The 24,244-nt window shown below is 49.0% G+C and overlaps 1 protein-coding gene across 2 annotated transcripts in view; it reads left to right on the forward strand.

Annotated features, from left to right (window-relative positions):
- Positions 1-24,244, forward strand: part of REPS2 (RALBP1 associated Eps domain containing 2) — a 272,569-nt gene that overhangs the window by 196,106 nt on the left and 52,219 nt on the right. The gene's annotated exons all lie outside the window — the stretch shown is intronic.

Raw genomic sequence — 24,244 nt, forward strand, 5'->3', positions numbered from 1 at the left:
AAAAAAAGACAATTTATGTAAAGATAACATTGGTAATCATTCAAACAGGTGATACATTATTAGACACACTGAAACAAAAGGAGAAAAAAAAGAGAATCCTGCCCATGATCTTACAATCTAGACTCTGCAACCCTCAAGCAGCATTTGAACCAAGGAGGATCTTTCCCTTTCCTGTCAGAGTATCTCAAGAGATGAACACAGTTTGTAGGCAACACAATAAGTAACAAAGCTGTAGTGAAGTAATTATTGTGACCCATGTAGTCGATATGACAGTGAGAGCAAACCCTACTTGGCTACGCTGCTGTGATGGTGTCAGAGTGCTAGGCTCCAAGACAGTGTGCAGTGCACCAAGACACAAAGGTGGAAGCAGACTACTAAGTTCAGATGTTTTAGTGGGAACTGACATAGTGTAGGCATTAAGAGCCCAGTTTTTGACACTTTTGTACATTAAACAATCTTTCCAGTGCAGAGATCTTACAATCATATGCCTGAAGTCTGTCAAAAAGTTCAGAACCTTACATGTATGGCATAAAAAACTACTCTGTGGTTATTGGACACTTGATGACATCATTTTGACAATGACCAGAAGTTTGAAGAGTAATTACTTTAAGAACTTTTGAGAGCATCCAAAGATAAACCATGTATTTTTTAGATTTATACCAATATTAGGATGAGTAACTTAGTTGGGGTGCTTTGCAGAGTCAATGAAGTTGTGGTACTGTGTGCAGATCATGGAGTTTGTTTTCCTGATTTGTTTGCAAAGTCCGCTATTGGCCAAACTAAGCAGATTATTGCAGTGATTCCCAAATGGTACTATTTGTATATTATGGAGAAACGCTGATTGAACACAAAAAGGGTGCATTCTGTCTGTCCAAGATCCAAAGTGTGTAAAAGGGAATATAGGATATTCCTTACTGGTTCCAACAAGGAATGAGTATCCAAGATTAGATTGTATTGAAAGACTAGTCCCGCAAATGTACAAGAGCCCTGGTCAGCAGCACAGACATAAAGAGGGCTTACCCCAGCAAGTAACCCAGGTTAAACCCACTGTCATCCACCTACCAGGAACATGCACCAACCTGACCCAGATGTAGCTTGAAAGGGAAGGCAGGGAGCAATTTCTCGGCAGTGGCAGTCTCGGCAGTGGCACTAGGTAGTAGGCACAAGCTTCAATTACAGGAGAAACTGAAGTGAAAATGACTGTCTGGTCTCACAGTAGCCATGATTCCAAAATGGCCACCATAAGCTTAGCAAGATTTGCGGACAAAAGCGGGGTGTTTGGACACGACTCAGTCCCAGTGTGTATGGATCTGGCGAATAGGCATGAACATCTTTTTGCTTGTCGATCAACTGGTAGAGGGCAGCGCCAAATGGACTCGACTTTCGGTGTCACGAATGCAAAGCAATATGGGGCTGTTCGCAGCTGCACGTGAACATTCCTTCACGTGTTGAATGAAAGGAAGCAGGAGGGCAGAGGTCGCGGCCGGTGTCTTACTTTGGCTCTCACAGAAGGAGAGAGATGCTTACTGTGGCAAGCCCCATGCGATTTGATAGAGGGGAGCAGGTGCTTGCAGACTAGGCCGCTGTTTAGGTGGGCAAACAAATGCACCAAAAGGGAGAAGGAAAAAACCTCCAGATGGAGGTTCTCAGTTTTTCTATATATTTCTTTGCTGAATGTATGCATGTAATGCAAAATACAAAACCTCCTGTCAAGGGATGCACCGAAATTTCCCGTCTGCCTGGTGAGAGAGCCAGCACAGTCTGCAGCTCCGCTGGGTTTGAGCTGCAGACTGAGCTGTATCTCACGATCCACGGCAACGCTCTGACTTCTGGATATCGCGGGATCCAGCACAGTCTGCAGCTCACACCCGACGGAGCTGCAGACTGGAGAGACAGCCCACCTGACCACCAGGGAAACAAATGTGTTACTATCAACCTCCCTCAGTCACTGTCACCAGTCACCCCCTTCCTCAGTCACCCTGTCACCCCCTCCCTCAGTCACTCTGTCACCCCCTCTCTCAGTCACTGTCACCAGTCACCCCCTTCATCAGTCACTCTGTCACCTCCTAACTCAGTCACTCTGTCACCCCCTCCTTCAGTCACTGTCACCCCATCCCACAGTCACCAGTCACCCCCTCCCACAGTCATCCCCTCCCACAGTCACCCCCTTCCTCAGTCACCCCCTCCCTCAGTCACCAGTCACCCCCTCTCTGTCGCTGTCACCAGTCACCCCCTACCTCAGTCACTCTGTCACCCCCTCCCTCAGTCACTCTGTCACCCCCTCCTTCAGTCACTCTGTCGCCCCCTCCCTCAGTCACCAATCACCCCCTCCCTCAGACACTGTCCGCAGTCACCCCCTCCTTCAGTCACTCTGTCACCCCCTCCTTCAGTCACTCTGTCACCCCCTCCTTCAGTCACTCTGTCACCCCCTCCCTCAGTCACTGTCACCAGTCACCCCCTCCCTCAGTCACCGTCGCACCCTCCTTTTTTTGTGGAAAAAAGTAATTTTCGGTATACTGGGCATACTGAATTTTCGGTTTTGGAACAGAATTTTCATTTCGATGCATCCCTACTCCTGTCATGTTATAAAATTCATAATCTAGTAAATAATCTGGCAAGTGTTACATTGTGGGTTTTTATTCCAACAATACAAACTTTTTTTTTTTTTTTTTACATAACTGTTGATGTACTGTATATTATTTGCAACTCAAAGTAGTGTATGCTATATTTTATCATAAAGATCTTCAATAGATCATATGTCTCTGAAAAGCCGATCTTGTTTGAAAAAAGAAATACAAACAGTATGTATATTCCATGTATCGTTTATTTTGTACAGGAATCATGACTAAACGTTAAGTATTGCTACTTTCTGTGAACTGCACTCACTGGCCTCCCATGTGGAAGTTAGCTGCTTTGATACCTGAAACCTAAAGATTTAAGGATTTCAACACTCATGGGACACAATTGCTTCTGTTCCTTTTCATTCACTTGTCGTTTCTGTTCACAATGTCTGCGTATTACCTCTTTTAAGTAGGGAATTAGCACCTGTCCAGCTGCTGCCAGTGTGGATTCCTGTATTAGCTCTCCACCTAATTTCTTATTAACTTATGGCTATAATTATGTACAGCTGGGCTTTTCTTTTTAGAAATGATAATATTTTAAGCCTTGTCTGGCCTTGTTAATGGAAACTGTATTTTCCTCTTCCAATTCAAATAACTTTCTTTTAAAAACAGAGGAATAGTGATTCATGAAATTGCTACGGCAATGCCTCATAGGCTTAGACCTATAAACTATGACCACAAAGATAAAGCACCGCACTTACAGCAGCAGTAGCTTAGTATCCAACAGCTTAAAATACATAGTAAAACCAAAGAGAACCTTACCTGCGCTCTGGCCTAAATCCCCATGTGCATTTAAACAAAATGGAGGCTCTTTAGTTTAATTCCAATGGCCATTTGTATATATAGCTCACCTGCCACATCAAGGCAAGCCTCAATAGGTGAGTTCCTACACTAGCCATTAGATATGCTGATATCAGCCAAGAATCTCCAGTGAGACAGGAAGGGGTATTTTATAAACCCTTTCACATTTAACCCTTTATAGGGCTTCTACACATACAATAACACGGACAGAACACCAAACTTTGTAATTTAGCCATTTAACAAAAGCCATGCACATGGGATGTAGAGGAATGTGATCCCTACCATGTATGGATTTCATATAAATGGCAGGGGTGCCTAAAAGGTATATCCCCAGATGTTTTAAAACTACAGCTTCCATGATGCTTTGTTATTCAAAAGGCATGTGAAAGGCATGCAAAGATTTATGGGAGTTGTAGTTATACAATACCTGGGAATCTACCTTTTGTGCAGCTCTGCTCTAATGTATTATTTATCATGGAAAATGAAAATAGATGGCTATACACTAAAAGCAGACTTGTGTAGCGGACCAGGTTTTATTTTTAATTCTTCATTGTGCACCAGTTTCGATCCAAGTGAACTGTATGTTACCAGAGTATGTGACTCTAAGCTGCATCCAGTCTACTTGAGTTGGAGAAGCTGGATGTCCGTTTGTTCAAAAAAAGGAACAAATTTGTTGGCTGAGAAAACTTAGTTGACTTTGTCAGCCAATGAATGAACACCTACACTGGCTTCAAGCTTTTCCTGCTCCACAAAACCTTCTGCCTTGTACAGTCCACAGACTCAATAGTTCTATGCAAAGTAAAATCAGGAACAACCAGATTTACATAAGTCACACACTTCATTGCAGCCCTGCAGGACATGGGTAGGTAAGTATAGGAAAGTCTGGCAACGTCAACCTGCATCCGGCACATTTGCTATTTGTGGCCTAACACCAGTCTAATGACCAGACTTTAGTCTGTTTTATTTTCACTTTTCATTTGCTTATTTTTAAGTACGTAGTTCTCTTTATTTATAGGAATGTCTGGGAATAAAAGCCAGCTCTGACACTACATCCTGAGCTCAGTGTCACTATCACACTCTGCCTCAGTCCAAAATGTTAATTGACATAGCACCAGTTGCCATTAATTAAGTTATTACAAATTATTTAAAATCTAAAGAAAAACGTAATCCTCATCCTTAATGAGTTTTTACTTTTTGGCAATGGCATTTTTGCTTGGGGCAGGGCCCCAAGTAAGCCAGGTGTATTTACCTGTGCAGAAAATTGGAATCACTACTGTTAATGTAGGGTCATGGATGAATGGAGCATCCCACCATCAAAAGTACAGAGGATTGTCATGCATATTGTCAACATGCATTAAAAATACAAACGTATTTTGCAGTGGTCATAGTGCAAGGAGTCATTGGGTATAGACCCTCCGTTGTTTATTTTTTGGCTAACTGTTTTGTCAACTTGATAGAAAACAGGATTAATGTAGACTTGGTTATGCATACAATGCCATAACTGTGTCTTGCATACAACTCTTGGCAATTTAACCCCTTAAGGACACATGACATGCGTGACATGTCATGATTCCCTTTTATTCCAGAAGTTTGGTCCTTAAGGGGTTAAACTCAATGTTCAAAATATTTATCTGATATGTACTTGTTTGGTTAACTTGCAAGTGCATATATTTGAAACAGAATTGAACTTGAAACAGAAAAATAAATTGGACCTCACTTGTATTGTGGACATACTTCTTAATGCAAACTTTCAAAGTCTGCACAAATATTAGACTAAACTATGAGCAGATATCTGTGCTCTGGATAACTGATAAAGAAAATGTGTTAGAACATGATGGGGCTCCAAAGTGCACTAAAAAGGATTGGTTTGTTTTTAAAGCCACGCTGTCTCTTTAATGTATCAGATAGATAGTAAATGAGATAGCATATTTGCTTTGTTCCATGATATTTCAAGTAGTTGTGTCGGAGATAACCTGGCAGTTTCTTTGTGGATGAGCGGATTGTGGTTATGCAAAGACTTGGAATATCTAGACTAAAATAGAAGGCTTGTGAAAAAAAAATCTACAACAACAAGTGGAAATTGTTCAAATGTATCCTTGCTAGCCAGAACTTTGAAAGACATTGGTTATCTGTCCAGTGCTTAGTAATTGGTGAAAAGACCGTGAAACACAGAGTTACATGTTGATTCCATGGTGTGTGCTATTATAGTACAGCTTGCACAATCAGATACATTCAAGAAAGTTTCTATCAATGTCATTGTCTATTTAAAATTAGATCATACCTTATGACGTCATAGCTTTTTTCGCGAAAAGAAAATGTACCCCAGCTTACAGTATTTTAAAGTTTAGTTATACTAACTGTATTCAAATCAAACTTCATAAAAGCCTTTTTTGGACTTGAGCCGGCACTAAATGATGGAAAAAGTAAAATATCTGTGATCTCATTGGATGTACTGTACATTATTCAGTTTTAACGAACATTTTAAAGTAGTTTACTACACATCACTTTTGTTAATTCCACTAGATGGCACTTGAAGGACGGTGCATGTTCTCAGCACCCTATGTGCAATTAATATACTATATAGCTTAAAGGAGCTGAAATAAAACATTTATTCCATCATTGTGACATGTTTTTTTTTTTTTTAAATATCCTTCTGGCATTTAAAGCCACATTGCAGAGGTATGTTTTTTCTGTTTCATATGTTTAACCTGTGAAATACCGACAAGTTAAAAAAAGAATGAATTAACAAGGGAGACTGTTAGAATAGCCCACATAATAAAAGATGCTTGCTTTTTATGTTCCCTTGTTTGCACTGTTTATTGAGTCTGTCTGCAGATGCAGGAAAACCATTCTTACCAGGAAGAAACTCTTATCCTATAGATATCAGGAGAGAAAGCTCATCTTAAGTGCAAAGGCGACTCTAGACTTTATGAGGCCTTAGACGAAACACAAACATGAGGCCCCACTAACAAAAAAGTGAAAAAAATAGAGTTGCAATACATGCACACTGCCACATATACACATTGATACACTGTTTACCTTTGTATGTGCCTAAGAGTGTGTCTGACAGAGAGTATCCTTGTGTGTATGTATGTCTCTGTGAGCATGTTTGCATTTTTGTCTGGGACCCTATGTGTATGGGGTAGCTGCTTGAAGTGTGTTGTGTGTATGGGGGTCTGCCTGTGGCCTTTGTGCATTGTGTTTATGGCAAAGCTATGTTTCCTAACTGTGTGTGTATAATGAACAGGGGCGAGCTGACCACTCGGGCACGTCGGTCATGGACCGAGGGCCTTGGACAGCCAGGGGTCCAGCCACACAGCCATGCTCCAGCTGGAGAGATCAAGGATCTCTCCAACTGGAACGGCAAAAAAAAAAAACAATCTCTTCCTTTAATAGGTTGCTGGGGCCAGAGGCGGCTCTCTAATTAGGCGGTTTAGGCGGCCGCCTAAGGCCTCGCGCTGGCGGGGGCCTCGCGGCCGCCTAAACCGCCTGTTGGCAGAGTGTGTCAGGTCCTCGGTCACTGACCGAGGACCTGACACCAGGAGGGGGCCCGGCGGCTTGCCCGGTATGCCGCCGGGTGCGAGTCCCCTCCTGGCTGCCCGGCCACCATCGCAGACACTGGTCTGCAGCTCCGCAGTGTGCAGAGCTGCAGACCATGTGACTCGCGAGAATTGGCCAATCAGAGCGTTGCCGCGGGTTACCACGGCAACGCTCTGAAATCTCGCGAGATTACATGGTCTGCAGCTATGCGGAGCTGCAGACCGGAAGCAGTGACCACCGGACCACCAGGGAACCCACTGGACCACCAGGGAAAGGTAGGCTCTCCCTCCCCATCACACTCAGCCTCACCCACAGCATCACCCCCCACCACCCTCAGCCTCACCCCCCACCACCATCAGCCTCACCCCCCACCACCCTCAGCTTCACCCACCCTCAGCCTCACCCCCCCACCATCACCCCCCACCACTCTCACCATCACCCCCCACCACCCTCAGCCTCACCCCCACCACCCTCACCCTCAGCCTCACCCCCACCATCCTCAGCCTCACCCCCCACCATCACCCCTCCCCACCCTCACCATCACCCCCCACCACTCTCACCATCACCCACCATCACCCCTCCCCACCCTCACCATCACCCCCACCACCCTCAGCCTCACCCCCCACCACCATCACCCCCACCACCCTCAGCCTCACCCCCCTCAGCCTCACCCCCACCCTCAGCCTCACCCCCCCACCATCACCTCCCACCACTCTCACCATCACCCCCCACCACTCTCACCATCACCCCCCACCACCCTCAGCCTCACCCCCACCACCCTCAGCCTCACCCCCCACCATCCTCAGCCTCACCCCCCACCATCACCCCTCCCCACCCCCACCATCACCCCTCCCCACCCTCACCATCACCCCCCACCACTCTCACCATCACCCCCCAGCACCCTCAGCCTCACCCCCCACCACCATCACCCCTCCCCACCCTCACCATCACCCCCCACCACCCTCAGCCTCACCCCCCACCACCATCACCCCCACCACCCTCAGCCTCACCCCCACCACCCTCAGCCTCACCCCCACCACCCTCAGCCTCACCCCCACCACCCTCAGCCTCACCCCCACCCTCAGCCTCACCCCCCCACCATCACCCCCCACCACTCTCACCATCATCCCCACCACCCTCAGCCTCACCCCCACCACCCTCAGCCTCACCCCCACCCTCACCCCCCACCACTCTCACCATCATCCCCACCACCCTCAGCCTCACCCCCACCACCCTCAGCCTCACCCCCACCACCCTCAGCCTCACCCCCACCCTCAGCCTCACCACTCTCACCATCACCCCCCACCACTCTCACCATCACCCCCCACCACCCTCAGCCTCACCCCCCACCACCCTCAGCCTCACCCCCCACCATCACCCCTCCCCACCCTCACCATCACCCCCCACCACTCTCACCATCACCTCCCAGCACCCTCAGCATCACCCCTCCCCACCCTCACCATCACCCCCCACCACCCTCAGCCTCACCCCCCACAACCATCACCACCCGCAGCCTCACCCCCTACCACCATCACCCCCCACCACCCTCAGCTTTACCCCCCACCACCCTCAGCTTTACCCCCCACCACCCTCAGCTTTACCCCCCACCACCCTCAGCTTTACCCCCCACCACCCTCAGCCTCACCCCCCACCACCCTCGGCTTCATCCCCCACCACCCTCAGCCTCACCACCATCCCCCACCACCCTCATCATCACCACCATCCCCCACCACCCTCCTCATCACCACCACCCTCAGCATCACTCCCCCCACCACCCTCAGCATCACCCCCCTCACCACCCTCAGCCTCACCCCCACCACCCTCAGCATAACCCTCCGTCACCACCCTCAGCCTCACCCCACTCACCATCACCCCCTCCTTCTCACATTACCCCCTCTCACTCTCACATTACCCCCTCTCACTCTCACATTACCCCCTCTCACTCTCACATTACCCCCTCTCACTCTCACATTACCCCCTCTCACTCTCACATTACCCCCCCACTCTCACATTACCCCCCCCACTCTCACATTAGCCCCCCCCACTCTCACATTAGCCCCCCCCACTCTCACATTAGCCCCCCCCACTCTCACATTAGCCCCCCCCACTCTCACATTAGCCCCCCCCACTCTCACATTAGCCCCCCCCCACTCTCACATTAGCCCCCCCCCACTCTCACATTAGCCCCCCCCACTCTCACATTACCCACCCACTCTCACATTATGCCCCCTCACTCTCACATTATGCCCCCTCACTCTCACATTATGCCCCCTCACTCTCACATTATGCCCCCTCACTCTCACATTATGCCCCCTCACTCTCACATTACCCTCACTCTCACATTACCCCCCTCTCACTCTCACATTACCCCCCTCACTCTCACATTACCCCCTCACTTTTACATTACCCCCCCTCACTCTCACATTACCATCACCCCCCGCTCCCTGTCACATTACCATCACCCCCCGCTCCCTGTCACATTACCATCAACCCCCCGCTCCCTCTCACCATCAACCCCCCGCTCCCTCTCACCATCAACCCCCCGCTCCCTCTCACCATCAACCCCCCGCTCCCTCTCACCATCACACCCCCCGCTCCCTCTCACCATCACACCCCCCGCTCCCTCTCACCATCACACCCCCCGCTCCCTCTCACCATCACACCCCCCGCTCCCTCTCACCATCACACCCCCGCTCCCTCTCACCATCACACCCCCCGCTCCCTCTCACCATCACACCCCCCGCTCCCTCTCACCATCACACCCCCCGCTCCCTCTCACCATCACACCCCCCGCTCCCTCTCACCATCACACCCCCCGCTCCCTCTCACCATCACACCCCCCGCTCCCTCTCACCATCATCCCCCCGCTCCCTCTCACCATCACCCCCCTTTCACCATCACCCGCCTCTCACATTACCGCCCTTTCACCATCACCCCCCCCATACACACAACACACTTCAAGCAGCTACCCCATACACAGGGTCCCAGACAAAAATGCAAACATGCTCACAGAGACATACATTCACACACACAATGATACTCTCTGTCAGACACACTCTCAGGCACATACACATGTAGACAGTGCATCAATGTGTATATGTGACACTTTTTTGTTAGTGGGGCCTCATGTTTACGTTTCGCCTAAGGCCTCATAAAGTCTAGAGCCGCCTCTGGCTGGGGCCCCTGCATATTGACCCCCTCCTCCCTCCCACTTAATGAGACCTGGCAGCATTACCTCCTCTCTCTCTGCCAGGTCTCCTTCTTCCTGTCCCATGCAGCGCTTTGTGTGTTGAGAGAGGCGGGGCTAGGAAGTACTCTCCCAGCCAGCGAGGGGAAGGAGCAGCAGCCAGCTAGGAAGTTCTCTCACAGCCAGCGAGTGGAAGGAGCAGCAGCCAGCTAGGAAGTACTCTCACAGCCAGCGAGGGGAAGGAGCAGCAGCCAGCTAGGAAGTACTCTCACAGCCAGCGAGGGGAAGGAGCAGCAGCCAGGGAGAGACCAGAGGGAGCAGAGAGAGAAGTAGGAATAAAAAGGGGAAGCTGGAGAGTCACTCTGTCACTAGGCCCCCCCCCCCCCCATTACTCTGTCACCAGTAACCCCTCCCCCCCACTCTGCCAGGAGGCACCCTCACACTCTTCCACCTGTCACCCCCTCCCTGATGGTGTTACCTGTCACACCCCTTGGACAAATATATATATTTTTTATATTCCACACCCCTGCACATGCAGACACACATTAATGCTCAATACACATATGCGTTCACACTGACACTATATGTAAAAAAAGCACATGTAGTCATCCAGACATGCACAAGTGCATTCACACAGACTCAAATACAAACATGCATTGATACACAGGTCTTCACAACATACACATCCAAATGAATGCCGTATTATAGGAGAGTTATATCTAACATCTATTTAATGCACATATATTTGGCCTTCAAAGGGCCTGGGATCTAATTTTGCCCGGGGGCCCCGAAGGCTCTCAGTCCGCCCCTGATGATGAATATCTTTAGCTGGTGACTGTGACAAGATGAGTACCAGTGGCAGGGAGAGCATGACAGGGTGAAGGGGGTAAATAGACAGGGTGACGGGTGGGGTGTTTGTGAGAGAGGATGAGGGACATGGAGTATGACATGGTTTGATGAGGGAGTGTGACAGGGCGAATGGAGGTAAGTGTGTCAGGGCAATTGTGGCATGGTAGGAGGGACGAGTGTGACCGAATTAAGGGGGGTTAATGTGACATGGTGAGTGTGGCAGAGTGAGGGCAGGTGAGTTTGTAGGGGGTGAGATTAACAGGATTAGGAGTGGTTAATGTGAGTGTGGATGCATGATGAGGCTGACAGTGTGGGGGGAGTGATGGCACTGTAGGGAGGGGTGACAATGTGTGGGGAGGTGACAGTGTGAGGGGATGCTAACAGTGTGTCTGGTGAGGCTGTGTGTGTAAGAGAGGTGATACTGTGTGTATGAGAGGGTGATACTGTGTGTGTGTGTGTGTGTGTGTGTATGGCGGGGGGGGGGGGGGGTGATCCTGTGTGTGAGAGGGTGATGGTGTGAGGGAGGGAGGGTGATGGTGAGAGGGAGGAGGGAGAGGGGGTGATGGTGAGAGGGAGGTGGGAGAGGGGATGATGGTGAGAGGGAGAGGGGATGATGGTGAGAGGGAATGATGGTGAGAGGGAGAGGGAATGATGGTGTGAGGGAGAGGGGGTGATGGTGAGATGGATAGGGGATTGATGGTGAGAGGAGGGTGATGATGAGAGGTAGAGGGGGTGATGGTGAAAGGTAGAGGGGGTGATGGTTAGAGGGGAGGGAGGTGATGGGGGTGATGGAGAGGGGGTGATGGTGAGACGGAGAGGGGGTGATAGTGAGAGGGATTGGGGGCTGATGGTGAAAGGGAGAGGGGGTCGATGGTGAGAGGGAGAGGGGGTGATGGTGAGAGGGAGAAGGGGGTGATGGTGAGAGGGAGAAGGGGGTGATGGTGAGAGGGAGAAGGGGGTGATGGTGAGAGGGAGAAGGGGTGATGGTGAGAGGGAGAAGGGGGTGTTGGTGAGAGGGAGAAGGGGGTGTTGGTGAGAGGGAGAAGTGGGTGATGGTGAGAGGGAGAAGTGGGTGATGGTGAGAGGGAGAAGGGGGTGATGGTGAGAGGGAGAAGGGGTGATGGTGAGAGGGAGAAGGGGGTGATGGTGAGAGGGAGAAGGGGGTGATGGTGAGAGGGAGAGGGGGTGATGGTGAGAGAGGGGTGATGGTGAGAGGGAGAGGGGGGTGATGGTGAGAGGAAGAGGGGGGTGATGGTGAGAGGGAGAGGGGGGTGATGGTGAGAGGGAGAGGGGGGTGATGGTGAGAGGGAGAGGGGGGTGATGGTGAGAGGGAGAGGGAGAGGGAGAGGGGGTGAGAGGGAGAGGGGGTGAGAGTGAGAGGGAGAGGGGGTGATGGTGAGAGGGAGGTGATGGTGAGAGGGAGGTGATGGTGAGAGGGAGGTGATGGTGAGAGGGAGGTGATGGTGAGAGGGAGGTGATGGTGAGAGGGAGGTGATGGTGAGAGGGAGAGGGAGGTGATGGTGAGAGGGAGAGGGAGGTGATGGTGAGAGGGAGAGGGAGAGGGGGGTGATGGTGAGAGGGAGAGGGGGGTGATGGTGAGAGGGAGAGGGGGGTGATAGGGAGAGGGAGAGGGGGTGAGAGGGAGAGGGGGTGAGAGTGAGAGGGAGAGGGGGTGATGGTGAGAGGGAGGTGATGGTGAGAGGGAGGTGATGGTGAGAGGGAGGTGATGGTGAGAGGGAGAGGGAGGTGATGGTGAGAGGGAGAGGGAGGTGATGGTGAGAGGGAGAGGGGGTGATGGTGGAAAGGAGGGGGGTGTGATGGTGGGAAGGAGAGGTGTGTGCTGGTGAGATGGGGGGGTGATGGTGAGAGGATTAAATATCTTTTTTTTTATTCCCTGGTGGTCTAGTGTGGGCTCCCTGGTGGTCCGGTGGCCATTATATCCGGTCTGCAGCTCCGCCAGTCCCAGATTGGCCCGTTCTTGCGAGACACATGGTCTGCAATTCTGTTTCTTTTTCTTTAAATTCAGTTGTTGGCAAATACCTATGGAAAAGCATTCTAATTACACAAGGTTACCATTTAAAATAAAAAAAATGTAAATTTGGAGCTTTACAAAATACCTTCCACCCCACACCTAGCCATAGATATAGCCTCAGTTCATTAGTAATAAAACATGTGAAATGACTTATGTGAGCACTAGATGTTCTGTTCAACTGATCTCCCTAAAGAAAGGAAAATCGATAATAGTTGATATGAAACATGTTGTTACTTACGTAAATCTTACTCTGTTTTTGTCTGTTAATAGCAAGTAAAATCAATAAAGTGTTCTCTGGAAATGTGAGCATCTCCATAGATTATTTTTGAGCTTCCCTCTTAGTCTAAATGAGTTAGTATGTGAATTAAAAAAGGGTACACGTAGTTCTGACTTCGCCTTCAAGTCATAATGATAATTCCATATAGCACAGCTGGCCTTCTATATGCAGGGTGTGGTGCATTACAATTCTCGATGGCATGCAGGCTGTATTCCAACTCCATGGGTTTATTCTATTGAATCATTTGTTTGAGATTTCGTGTTAGTGGTTTTACGTTATTACAAAGAATAGAGGTGTCAAACATCTATCTTGAAGGGACTACAAACACATTAAATATTTAATATAATTATCAGATAATTATCAAGTGAATAAAATATTAAATAAAAGAGGAGCTGGACCTGGCACTCAAGATGGCCAGACTTGTATTCTTATAGCTCCGCTCTACAAACCTCAAGCACCTAAATCACCTTTGAGAGGCACAGAAACCACTCAGCTTTAAGCTGCAGACAGACATTATAGTTGCCTGCCGTCACAAACTTACCTGTGTCTGGCGCCCGCACCGCTCTTCTCCTCGAGCCACGCAGGCAAAATGCACCGTGTGACAGCACTACTGCAATCCTCAGGCCACGCGGCCCAACGATCCACATGGTCGCGCTGCCTGAATAGTATAATCCCCTTTGGTCCCACAAATGACTCCGGTTGCTAGTTTGCGGGCAAAACTGCAGCATCTAAAAAAATTTAATTGCAATGATGTCATGCGCCTTAAAGGGACCACGTCATCTAGGCGACCCTATTGTGGTTTCTGTCCTGATACACGTTAGTGCTATATTTAAGTCTCTTTTGTTGTATTCCCATTATTGACCACAACTCGTATTTGACTCGTGATTCCTGGTATCCTGACCTCGGCTTTGTATTTTGACTTGTAATTTCTCATATCCTGACCTCGGCTTCGTATTTTGACTAGTGATTTTCTGGTATCCTAGCTTTGCAAATACTCTGTGTATTTCTGTATTCCTGACTTTGTTTCTCTCTCTCTCTCTCTCTCTCTCTATATATATATATATATATATATATATGTTAAGTCTGGCCACTCGGTAACACATCTTTCAGGTCCGCCTTTTGTGGGTTTCCACTCTTCCTGCGTGTTTGGGTACGACTCTTGTGACACCTGCCCTTTACTCTGTCTGGATTTTTTCAATCTGGCAGACGCTTGCCTCATTTTGGATCTATGGCCTTACATGCCCTCGGACCAGGGAAAACGGTCCATCTCCCATCCCAGTGAGCACAACTGACTGAGGTCAATTTACAGACTTGTTACCCCTTTGGACGTGTGGGGGATATTCCGGACCTCACTGGAGTGCTGATTTACTTACGACCATAAGACCAAATGGACCCACAACACTGAATCCTTGCTGCGTGTATCCAAATATTGCTGCCAAAGGAAGGCATTGTGAAAGGCGTACTCTGCCTCATCTACTGGGGAAAAACACTTTTACATCAAATAAATGTAAAAGTCATCAAATTTTACGCCTGCAAAGGAATAGTGCTAACCTCACGTAACTGCATCCTGGCATCGCTAGGGGCTGTATTTGAAAGTTTCTGGGCTCGCCTGGAAGATCGCTTGGTGGCATCATACCGTCAGCCTACAGGGGGAGAGTAGAGATGCTGGGGTGAGCAAATAAGATGGCCTCTTCCAGCCAACTAAATTGCTCCAATGCAAACCACTCACTTCAACTGCCCACCCAGACTGAGAGACACAGGGGGCTTGCCCCGTGACACCTACCATGCCAACGGAGGACCAAAGGCCAACCAAGACCTCAGGTCACCCAGGACATCCATTGCCCCTCTCCGTGGAAGGACTTTGACTTAAAAAGTCATTTAGGAGTTAAATCACTTTGTTTCTGTTTATGCAGCCTAGCCACGCCTCCCCAGGCTATGATTGACAGAGCCTGCATGAAAATAAAACTGGTTTCACTTTCAAACAGATGTAATTTACCTTAAATAATTGTATCTCAATCTCTAAATTGAACTTTAATCACATACAGGAGGCTCTTGCAGGGTCTAGCAAGCTATTAACATAGCAGGGGATAAGAAAATTGAATTAAACAGAACTTGCAATAAAGAAAGCCTAAATAGGGCTCTCTTTACAGGAAGTGTTTATGGAAGGCTGTGCAAGTCACATGCAGGGAGGTGTGACTAGGGTTCATAAACAAAGGGATTTAAATTCTAAATGGCAGAGGATTGAGCAGTGAGGCTGCAGGGGCATGTTCTATACACCAAAACTGCTTCATTAAGCTAAAGTTGTTCAGGTGACTATAGTGTCCCTTTAATAGAAAATTGGTGACTGGAACTTCATCCATTCTCAGAGGTAAGCACAAAGAGTCAGCTGATTCCTGTAGCTTGCCGGCTCCGATAATACTTGCAAAGTCTGCCAAGAAGGCCATCGCAACTGCGCCTAGGAGAGGCATCCCTCCAGGCCCCAGACTTGTCCTGATCTGTCCGGTGGTCCTCCACTTGCGTAAGTGGTGTATGGGGGGAAAGCCCTTGTTGGCCCTCAGCCCAGGCAGGCAGGCAGTGTGCGATGTGAGGGTAAGCCGAACAATGATGCCTGGAGGGGGACCTCCCGAGCCATTACTCTGCTTCCTCCTAATGACCTCTGCAGACTTGGATATGGGGGTTTCTGAACGCTCACAAAGCTTTGCCCAGAAATTTGTAAAGATAGCCTCCAGTGAGGCTATGGAAAAGCCCCAGGAGCTGTGGAGGTCAGTATGTTGCTCTGCTAGGCCTTGAGATTCAGTGTGTGCGCCCACCAACTTTGTTGTCGCAGAGCCGCCTCACAAGGTTGTTGTAGCAGGCCTCTGTGTACTGAAGGACTATGCGGGCCATGCCAGCGGGGACTGGGATATCCCCCACTGGCTCTATGGGGGGGAGGTAAGGAGCCTGAAGTGTCTAGAGTGAGGAGAGTGGCCGTCTCACCTCAGCTCTATCACCAGTAGGCCCCAGTCGGTCAGTGCAGGCTCCAGTTTGCAGATCGTTCCGGGAGAGGTATCTCTCAATTCAGCATTCCACTCCTATCAAGGTAAGTACACATTAGAACATTTACAAGCTGATTAGTCGGGAATATCATCACATTTTAGACTTAAACTACAGGAGCTCGGCATGTATCTGATCAGCTTAGCGGTCAAGCTCCACCCCCTAATATTTATTGTTAGCATAAACACTCATCAATAGTAAATAAAATAAAGTGCAAACATTAAGATTACCTAAATTGGTTCTCACTCTAATAGAGTAAATTGTCGGCACACATACATCAGTAGTAAACTATAATGAAGTATTGATATGTATGTTACTAAAATGATTGCTATTGAGATCTATCCTTATGCAATAAAGAATCCATATGCCCAGAATGGAACATTGGCCAAATGTATCTTGCAATAGTTTCAAAATAATATGACGAGTGTTTGTACTTGTTTAATATGTAACTAGAAAGGAGAACACTATTAATAAAATCAGAGGCGGCTCTCTAATTAGGCGGTTTAGGCGGCCGCCTAAGGCCTCGCGCTGGCGGGGGCCTCGCGGCCGCCTAAACCGCCTGTTGGCAGAGTGTGTCAGGTCCTCGGTCACTGACCGAGGACCTGACACCAGGAGGGGGCCCGGCGGCTTGCCCGGTATGCCGCCGGGTGCGAGTCCCCTCCTGGCTGCCCGGCCACCATCGCAGACACTGGTCTGCAGCTCCGCAGTGTGCAGAGCTGCAGACCATGTGACTCGCGAGAATTGGCCAATCAGAGCGTTGCCGCGGGTTACCACGGCAACGCTCTGAAATCTCGCGAGATTACATGGTCTGCAGCTATGCGGAGCTGCAGACCGGAAGCAGTGACCACCGGACCACCAGGGAACCCACTGGACCACCAGGGAAAGGTAGGCTCTCCCTCCCCATCACACTCAGCCTCACCCACAGCATCACCCCCCACCACCCTCAGCCTCACCCCCCACCACCATCAGCCTCACCCCCCACCACCCTCAGCTTCACCCACCCTCAGCCTCACCCCCCCACCATCACCCCCCACCACTCTTACCATCACCCCCCACCACTCTCACCATCACCCCCCACCACCCTCAGCCTCACCCCCACCACCCTCACCCTCAGCCTCACCCCCACCATCCTCAGCCTCACCCCCCACCATCACCCCTCCCCACCCTCACCATCACCCCCCACCACTCTCACCATCACCCCCACAGCACCCTCAGCCTCACCCCCCACCACCCTCACCCCTCCCCACCCTCACCATCACCCCCCACCACCCTCAGCCTCACCCCCCACCACCATCACCCCCACCACCCTCAGCCTCACCCCCCTCAGCCTCACCCCCCCACCATCACCCCCCACCACTCTCACCATCACCCCCCACCACTCTCACCATCACCCCCCACCACCCTCAGCCTCACCCCCACCATCCTCAGCCTCACCCCCCACCATCACCCCTCCCCACCCCCACCATCACCCCTCCCCACCCCCACCATCACCCCTCCCCACCCTCACCATCACCCCCCACCACTCTCACCATCACCCCCCAGCACCCTCAGCCTCACCCCCCACCACCATCACCCCTCCCCACCCTCACCATCACCCCCCACCACCCTCAGCCTCACCCCCCACCACCATCACCCCCACCACCCTCAGCCTCACCCCCACCACCCTCAGCCTCACCCCCACCACCCTCAGCCTCACCCCCACCACCCTCAGCCTCACCCCCACCCTCAGCCTCACCCCCCCACCATCACCCCCCACCACTCTCACCATCATCCCCACCACCCTCAGCCTCACCCCCACCACCCTCAGCCTCACCCCCACCCTCACCCCCCACCACTCTCACCATCATCCCCACCACCCTCAGCCTCACCCCCACCACCCTCAGCCTCACCCCCACCACCCTCAGCCTCACCCCCACCACCCTCAGCCTCACCCCCCACCCTCAGCCTCACCACTCTCACCATCACCCCCCACCACTCTCACCATCACCCCCCACCACCCTCAGCCTCACCCCCCACCACCCTCAGCCTCACCCCCCACCATCACCCCTCCTCACCATCACCCCCCACCACTCTCACCATCACCCCCCAGCACCCTCAGCATCACCCCTCCCCACCCTCACCATCACCCCCCACCACCCTCAGCCTCACCCCCCACAACCATCACCACCCTCAGCCTCACCCCCTACCACCATCACCCCCCACCACCCTCAGCTTTACCCCCCACCACCCTCAGCTTTACCCCCCACCACCCTCAGCTTTACCCCCCACCACCCTCAGCTTTGCCCCCCACCACCCTCAGCCTCACCCCCCACCACCCTCGGCTTCATCCCCCACCACCCTCAGCCTCACCACCATCCCCCACCACCCTCATCATCACCACCATCCCCCACCACCCTCATCATCACCACCATCCCCCACCACCCTCCTCATCACCACCACCCTCAGCATCACTCCCCCCACCACCCTCAGCATCACCCCCCTCACCACCCTCAGCCTCACCCCCACCACCCTCAGCATAACCCTCCGTCACCACCCTCAGCCTCACCCCACTCACCATCACCCCCTCCTTCTCACATTACCCCCTCTCACTCTCACATTACCCCCTCTCACTCTCACATTACCCCCTCTCACTCTCACATTACCCCCTCTCACTCTCACATTACCCCCTCTCACTCTCACATTACCCCCTCTCACTCTCACATTAGCCCCCCCACTCTCACATTACCCCCCCACTCTCACATTAGCCCCCCCACTCTCACATTAGCCCCCCCCCCACTCTCACATTAGCCCCCCCCACTCTCACATTAGCCCCCCCCCACTCTCACATTAGCCCCCCCCCACTCTCACATTAGCCCCCCCCCCCACTCTCACATTAGCCCCCCCCCCACTCTCACATTAGCCCCCCCCACTCTCACATTACCCACCCACTCTCACATTATGCCCCCTCACTCTCACATTATGCCCCCTCACTCTCACATTATGCCCCCTCACTCTCACATTATGCCCCCTCACTCTCACATTATGCCCCCTCACTCTCACATTATGCCCCCTCACTCTCACATTACCCTCACTCTCACATTACCCCCCTCTCACTCTCACATTACCCCCCTCACTCTCACATTACCCCCTCACTTTTACATTACCCCCCCTCACTCTCACATTACCATCACCCCCCGCTCCCTGTCACATTACCATCACCCCCCGCTCCCTGTCACATTACCATCAACCCCCCGCTCCCTCTCACCATCAACCCCCCGCTCCCTCTCACCATCAACCCCCCGCTCCCTCTCACCATCAACCCCCCGCTCCCTCTCACCATCAACCCCCCGCTCCCTCTCACCATCAACCCCCCGCTCCCTCTCACCATCACACCCCCCGCTCCCTCTCACCATCACACCCCCCGCTCCCTCTCACCATCACACCCCCCGCTCCCTCTCACCATCACACCCCCCGCTCCCTCTCACCATCACACCCCCCGCTCCCTCTCACCATCACACCCCCCGCTCCCTCTCACCATCACACCCCCCGCTCCCTCTCACCATCACACCCCCCGCTCCCTCTCACCATCACACCCCCCGCTCCCTCTCACCATCACACCCCCCGCTCCCTCTCACCATCACACCCCCCGCTCCCTCTCACCATCACACCCCCTGCTCCCTCTCACCATCATCCCCCCGCTCCCTCTCACCATCACCCCCCTTTCACCATCACCCGCCTCTCACATTACCGCCCTTTCACCATCACCCCCCCCATACACACAACACACTTCAAGCAGCTACCCCATACACAGGGTCCCAGACAAAAATGCAAACATGCTCACAGAGACATACATTCACACACACAATGATACTCTCTGTCAGACACACTCTCAGGCACATACACAGGTAGACAGTGCATCAATGTGTATATGTGACACTTTTTTGTTAGTGGGGCCTCATGTTTACGTTTCGCCTAAGGCCTCATAAAGTCTAGAGCCGCCTCTGAATAAAATTATCCTTATTCAAGCTTGGTAAAAGTATGCAACTACTTAACTACTTTCACCTAATTGTATTTGTTGATGCAGTATTTGTAAATATTCAGAGGTATAGTTTGAGGATACAACTGCAGGAATATAGGTAATATGTGCTTAGGAGACAAGTTATTTAACTCTAGACAGTCCAACACAATCAACCAATGATGAGAGTTATAGTCTAATGAAATACACCACTGTGTCTATTATCAACTAAAGTGTCTAACTGTGCTTAAACTCTGGTTGTGATCAAACCATTTGTATACTACTCCAGTCTAGAAAAAATAAAAAATAACTTGACTGCTGTATGTTTTAATGTAGAACATTTCTGGAGACTGCCATAAATGTATACCTATGCCGCGATTAGGGGCATGTCGTCTAAACAGCGAGCAGCCAGTGGGTCCCCACCTGCCATCGTTTAACACTAAATATAAATCAGTATGGAGGTCACTATGACCCCCATATTGATAAAAGGGAGGTTAAATCCTCCTGCATCACGGCATGCCGCGATTAGGGGCATGTCGCCTAAACAAATTTAAAACTACTAGTGACTAGTGCAATAAGGGGGAACCTGGCACAGGTTAAATCCTGCCGCATGCCCCTACATGTGCCAGGTCCCCCCGTGTAGACCTATTTAATGAAATAAATAATGGACGGGACCTGGCTGCTCGCTGTCTAGGCCACGAGTAGGGGCATGCAGGAGGATTTAACCTCACTTTTATTAATATGGGGGTCATCGTTATTACAAGGAGGGAGCTGGTAGCGCTGCCGTCTCTTTCCTTGTTTGTTTTTTTGTTTTGTTGCGCATGCGCACTGTTATTTCTTCGTGCTGTGAGGTAAATTCCCCTGCAGCACAGAGTCTATGAAATGAACGAAACGAAAAGGTAATGTATTCGACATTTGCCCTTTCATTTTGTTTATATTTAGTTTGTTGGGCTTTCGTGTACATTTTAGTAAACGAATACGAAAAAAACAGAATTTTCGGACTAAATCATATTCATACGAAAATGAATGCACATGTCTAATAATAACAAAAAGGCTTGTAGGTATCAAAAAGACTAATAATAAATATGGGTTGCTACACACTAAATCAGGGCAACTTAGATAGAAATATCATAAAACGGAAAATGTGGTGTGTTTGCGCCAAAAACATTATGAGTACTTAAAGGGAAACTATAGTCACCAGATCAACTACTGTATTTGTTCTGGTGAGTATAATCATTTCCTTCAGGCTTTTTGCAGTAAAGGCTGTGTTTTCAGAGGAAAGGCAGTTTTTACATTACAGCCTAGGGATACCTTCACTGTCCACAACTCAGATGATTACTAGAAGTGCTTCCTGGGGCAGTGCTACACATCCTAATATAAAAATCATATAATTTTCCTATGCAAATGTATTCTTTAGATCTTATTTCACACATTTCAATTAAACAAATGTTTAATAATACTTTCCTATTCCTGCCTATAACAAAATACCAAACAAAGCAAACAAAAACTCTAATAACCCCAATGACACCAACACCCCAGTCAACTCTGAAAATTGTGATACACAACTAAATACCAAAAAACAGAAAATTGATGTGGTTATATACCGTAATAGCTAGAGATCAGTGGAGTGGAGCTGAATAAAATGTAGTGCTTATACCTTGGGATATTTTCCTTTAATGGTAACTCACAATCCACATAATATATCACAGCTAAGGAGTTCCAAATCTTTCCAAACTTGAATCAAAGGAGTAAACCACTACAAGTGGCCAGAAGGGCTCATAGTTAAGTCTAAAAAGATCTCCAATATGAGTAAAAAAAATTTCCAGCAGTCCACTCAGTCCCCAGTCCACCTGTGTATTCTGGGTCTGGATCCCTTGTGGCAGGGGAAAAGTCTTGTCCTGATATAGATGAAGTGTCAGACTAGAGAAAGATAAAATACTTGGTGTTAAATGTGCCGCCTTATAAACCGCTCCAATCAGGGGTGATGAACTTCCATACTCCTCTCAAATGTGTTTCCTGTATTCAGCTACATGTCTCACCAACAAAATGTCCATCGGGATCATATATGGCGACCATTACTTGACCACAATGTCCTGACTACAGGGCCCATATTCCGATTTAGCAGTAGTATAGCTCAAATAAACAAACATGCCCCCCACTTAGGAGGTGCACCTTCATGTAATGTGAGGAAAGCGGAAATCAAACACATAGCTGCCGAGGTTTATTGTGGTGACTGAAAGCTTTACCAGCTAAGTCCGAGCCACAGATCATTACCTCGGATGCTTACTCTTAGATACAGAATTCCGCAAAATAATACAAAAGGTAAAGTATACTATACATTAGAAAGGCAAACCAGTTACAAATAAGATAGACTTAGAGAATATAGAAACCATGCTACATAATGATACAGTGAAAATATATATCAGTGAAAATATATGTGTATATATATATATATATATATATGTAAAATAAAAATTACATATTAAAAAAAATGAAAAACAAAAGACGTGAAAAATATATGCTATACCTCAAAAAACAAGGTATAGAGAAAATATGTTAAAAAAAAAAGGGGGGGGGGGTATTTTACCAGGGTGATCTAGGTACAAAAGGTAAACTCCAGAAGACCATATTTAAATATTACAATAATGAATTATATATAAACATAATACAGCACAGAGAACAAAAGAGAGAGGTAAAGGAAAGTGAAGGAGAATAATAGTACATCTGCATAAAAGCTATGATGTCAAGATCAATATTGAGACCCCAATTAGTATATGTACGGTATTTAATTTATATATCCACATAGTTTCACATTGACACACTTTTTTTTTTTTTTATCTTGTCATATTCTCTCCTTTCACAACATATTGGGCTCAAGCTGACAAAAGCAATTTCTTCCGGACAAAAGTAGCAAACAACTACAGCTGTGCTAAAATTCCCATAATATTCAGTATATGTGTCCCAGGTTAATTTCATTATCACTTGCCCGCAATGTGATTATGTTTCAGGGATTTTATGACATTAGTTTTTTGGTTTTTTTTTTTGCTGATGCATTATCAGGTCACATTAAGCCCGTAGTAATACATTCAATACATATGTTATGGTACACCGAGTACCCTGGTTCCTCTCTCCTTGCAGATGAAAAATCTTTCAAGATCCATCCAACTTTAGAATGTGACTTTCACAGGCAAACCAGGTGCATTCTGTACAAGTCTGCTTGTATGCAGATTTGGTGACTTGAAAGATCTCTGCACACTGCTGAAAGTTTATTGAGCAGTTCTACTAATCCAATACCCTCTAGAATGTAAGCTTATTGAGCAGGGCCCTCAACTTCTCTGTTCCTGTACGTCCAGTTGTCTGGTTACAATTACATGTCTGTTAGGCCACCCATTGTACAGCGCTACGGAATCTGATAGCGCTATATAAATAATAAAATATTAATAATAATGAGTGGAGTTGCAGCTTTAAGCTGACCCTCTCTCCGCTGCTGAACGCTGATTTATGAGAGAATAATGCCAACATGGTCTAGAATGATAGGCTTCTAATTAGTGGAATATGGAATTTGTTCCTTGTCTAAGAGGGATCTACTTTCTGATCATGCTTCCAGAAAATTAGCAGAAGCAGATGAAACTTTGAATATCATTTTTTTTTCTTCATTTTGTCTATTTTTAATGCATTATCCCTGTCCATATCCTAGAATGGTGGTTTCCAAACATGTTGCTCAAGGCATACCTACCAGTCTAGGATTTAAGAATTACCCAGTTGTGTCAAGGTGTGTTTTTTTTTTCTTTCTAAAAACACCTTGACACAACAGGATAATCGTTAAATTCTGGTCTGGTAGGCGTGCCTTGAGGACTGGTTTGGTAACCACTGTACTAGAGTGTTTTTCTAACCACTTTATGTTCTATGT

Source organism: Pelobates fuscus, chromosome 1 (assembly GCF_036172605.1).
Source record: "Pelobates fuscus isolate aPelFus1 chromosome 1, aPelFus1.pri, whole genome shotgun sequence".
NCBI lineage: Eukaryota > Metazoa > Chordata > Amphibia > Anura > Pelobatidae > Pelobates > Pelobates fuscus.